At 46.2% G+C, this 3,214-nt stretch overlaps 1 long non-coding RNA gene across 1 annotated transcript; it reads right to left on the bottom strand.

Annotated features, from left to right (window-relative positions):
• Positions 1–1,463: 1,463 nt before the first annotated feature.
• Positions 1,464–2,798, bottom strand: LOC125534020. The gene is made up of 5 exons (XR_007294400.1): positions 2,708–2,798; positions 2,587–2,612; positions 2,437–2,502; positions 2,250–2,321; positions 1,464–1,895 (listed from the first exon to the last, which is right to left on the bottom strand). It is a non-coding gene; the product is annotated as an uncharacterized LOC125534020 (long non-coding RNA).
• Positions 2,799–3,214: the final 416 nt, after the last annotated feature.

Here is a 3,214-nt window from a genome sequence, read left to right as displayed (position 1 = left end):
CTCAATTCCGGAGTCTCAAGAGCCCAGGCATCGACAATCGACGATGCCTTCTCCCTCACCAGCATCCAGTCCAGAGGCTCCCTGCAACACATGGTACATCTAAACAACAAGTAGAAAAGTGTTCCGAACAAGTAGAAAAGTGTTAGGCACGTACCTGAACTGCGGCGGTTGGAGCGTGTATCGGAGGATGGAGGAGAGCTTGGCGCTGCGACTGCAGAGCGTCGTCAGAAAGCGGAGGTCGCCGTGCGCAGAGTCGCTCACGAGGCCGCTCTTGGAGCAAGCGGCGACGTTGTCCAGGGCCCGGAGCATGTGGAGGAAGAAGATGAGGGAACGGACCTCCCGGCCCCGGTCCTTGGACGCCGGCGGCAGGAAGCGCCTTATGTAGTTGAGGGCTTCGCTCCACCGGCCCCAGATCAGCAGCTGCCGCAGATGCAGCTTGCTCATCTGCACACCCGACTCGCGCACAACGCTGCATTGCATGCACGGCAGGACCGCATTAGCGGCGAGGAGACGAGCAAGCGAAACGACGGGCGGCGTACCTATCGTATGCAGTGTCGAAGCCCTGGTGCCGGAGGTAGAGGAGGAGCCGCCGGTTGCGGAGCCGCCTCACGGAGGGATAGTCATGGAGCTTGCCGCTGCCGAGGGCTATGGTCTCCATCGGCTTGCCGCTGACGAGGTCCATGATCTCCTTCGGCTCGCCGCTGCCGAGCTCCATGATCTCCTCCCGTTCCGTTGGCGGTGGATGCAGCACAGAGACTCGCTAGTGATTTTGGGGAACAAACGCCGGGATTCAATTTGGGGGAGCGATGCCTGGTATATGCGGGACCCACCCGCCTTTCCCCTCTCACCCCCGCTCCCAGTGCCCTCTCCCTCCCTCTCCCTCTCCCTCTAGTGCCCTCTGCCCCTCTCCCTCCCTGTACCGGCACCACTTTCCTCTTTTTCTCTAAAAAATATTAGAGAGCTTTATTCCGGAAATTGCTTTTGGAGGCCCAGCTCGATGGAGTCGTTAATTCGTAAAAAAAATATTTTTATATTTCAAAAAATTATGAAAAAAATACAGACATAGATGAAGGCATAATGCACAAGTTTGTAAATTTTCAGGACCAAATACGTTGAAATGAGGGTTGTGCAAAAAAGAATAACAAATCTGGGGCCTTTTAACACATGATACTATTCACCTCCAGACCATAAACTTGTCTTTTTTGTACAGATCACATTTCAATGTATTCCATCCTGAAATTTTACACATAGACACATCAGATCCTTATTTACTTGCACAAAAAGTTTCAATTTTTTTTGAAACCATAAAAATTGAATTTTTCAAAAGTTCGGCCTCTATGGAGGCCAAGATCCAAAACGCCTCTCGCACTTTTAAAGATTCAACTAAGGGAGCGTTTGGTCATTTCAAAAAAAGGGGGGGGCGGGGCTTTTTTTTAAGAGTACGCTAATATCGTATCGTATTTTTATAGAAGGCAGAAAGTTAATTACAAGAGCCTAAAGTAGATGTGAACATCTACGTAGGCACACCCACACCACAAAAACAAAAAGGATCACTCTCTCACAAAGGGGTCTAAACCACCAACACCAAAACCTGCCTCTGTCCACTCCTTGATCTAATCGAACACTAGAGACTAGATACACTAGTTCTTGTGGCGATTTTTGTTGATGTGATCTGTGGTTATCCACCATAGGGACCGAAAGGGACATGATTTTCTATACATGGAGAAGCATTCTTAAGGACGTTAGTCTCCTCGAGGAGGGCATTGTGTGGCATGTGGGCTCTGGTGATCATCTTCAGCAGTCATCAGATCTTCTCCTTTTTTTTTTTCTTCCAACAGAACCCTGACCAGTACTGTTGCTATAACAACCGTCTTTTCTAGAATGCTTGATTAGACCTGCCCAAGCATCAATACCATTTAGGATCACCAAAATAAGCATTATCAACACTCCTTGATTAAGTCTTTACACAAAATATTATCTTAACAGTCAACATTTCAGAATCCCGGAAGGGCTTTTAGATCAGAAATCAAGAGGCTAAACTCATCTTCATTTTTTATACGATGGTGGAACATAGCAAGGTCTATACCATAAATATGAGCATGCGCATGTAGCATTCCGTTGCCAGACATTTATAAGAAAGACGAAGCAGAAAATTAACAAGCAAGATACAAGGTATCAAAGTCAGATGAGTTAGCTCAATTTTGTACAGCGTAATCCAAGGTAAGACAACTGAGAAGTAGTTAAATTACCTTCCTTTGCATTTGATTGAAGCGGGCACCCTTGATGGAGCTTCGGAAGTTTACCAGCTCTTAAACATCCCTCTAAATGTTATCAATTGAGTTTATTAGCAACAGAAACTCACATAGAAAAGAGGTCTCAGCAACATCATCAGAAAACTATATATTATCATATATGTTCGTTACAAACTGGAATTACATGGTCAGAGACTCGCTTTACCAATAAGATCCGCCACCTGGCTGAGTGCATCTTCGGGCAATCCTTCTGTTCAAAACATAGAAAACATTAAGTGTCGCACATATCCAGAGTTTAGGAGAGGGATGTTGCTTTCATGCGGAGATTTCATACCAGGATGTGGGCTTGGAGGCGGCAGGCTGCATGAAGCAAGGAATATGTGTGAATGACAAGTGAAAACTCAGAGACAGCACTGCGGAATTGAGGACTTGGCAATTAATCAAGTTGCAAGTACCTCCTCTTCCTGTTGAGATAGGACTTGGCAATCGTAGATGCTTTCGCCCGCCGGGATCGTTCCCTCCAGTGACGCCTTGGACAGAGGGGGCTAGCAAATTAAACAAGATCATGTGTAGGGTGATCAGATTGGCATGTACTAGTTGGTAATAAAATGTGGACCAAACAGTAAAGGATTGAATGAATGAACCCACCCGATGGGAAGCAAGTTCTGCGGGAGACCTGGACCACCGGGCAATTGCAGCTTGCGCCTCAATTCCGGAGTCTCGAGAGCCCAATCATCTACAATCAACGATGCCTTCTTCCTCACCAGCATCCAGTCCAGAGACGCCCTACAAGACATGATTCATCTAAGGCTTAACAACAACAAGTAGAACAGTATTTCGAACTGTTTTATTAGTACTCCCTGTGTTTTTATTCGCTCCGCGTGTTAGCTTTGGTCAAAGTCAAGCTTTGCAAACTTTGAAAAAGTTTAAAGACAAAAATATTAACATATACAAATAACAAA

Source organism: Triticum urartu, chromosome 2, assembly GCF_003073215.2.
Source record: "Triticum urartu cultivar G1812 chromosome 2, Tu2.1, whole genome shotgun sequence".
NCBI lineage: Eukaryota > Viridiplantae > Streptophyta > Magnoliopsida > Poales > Poaceae > Triticum > Triticum urartu.
This window is presented reverse-complemented; position numbering and strand designations above follow the sequence as displayed.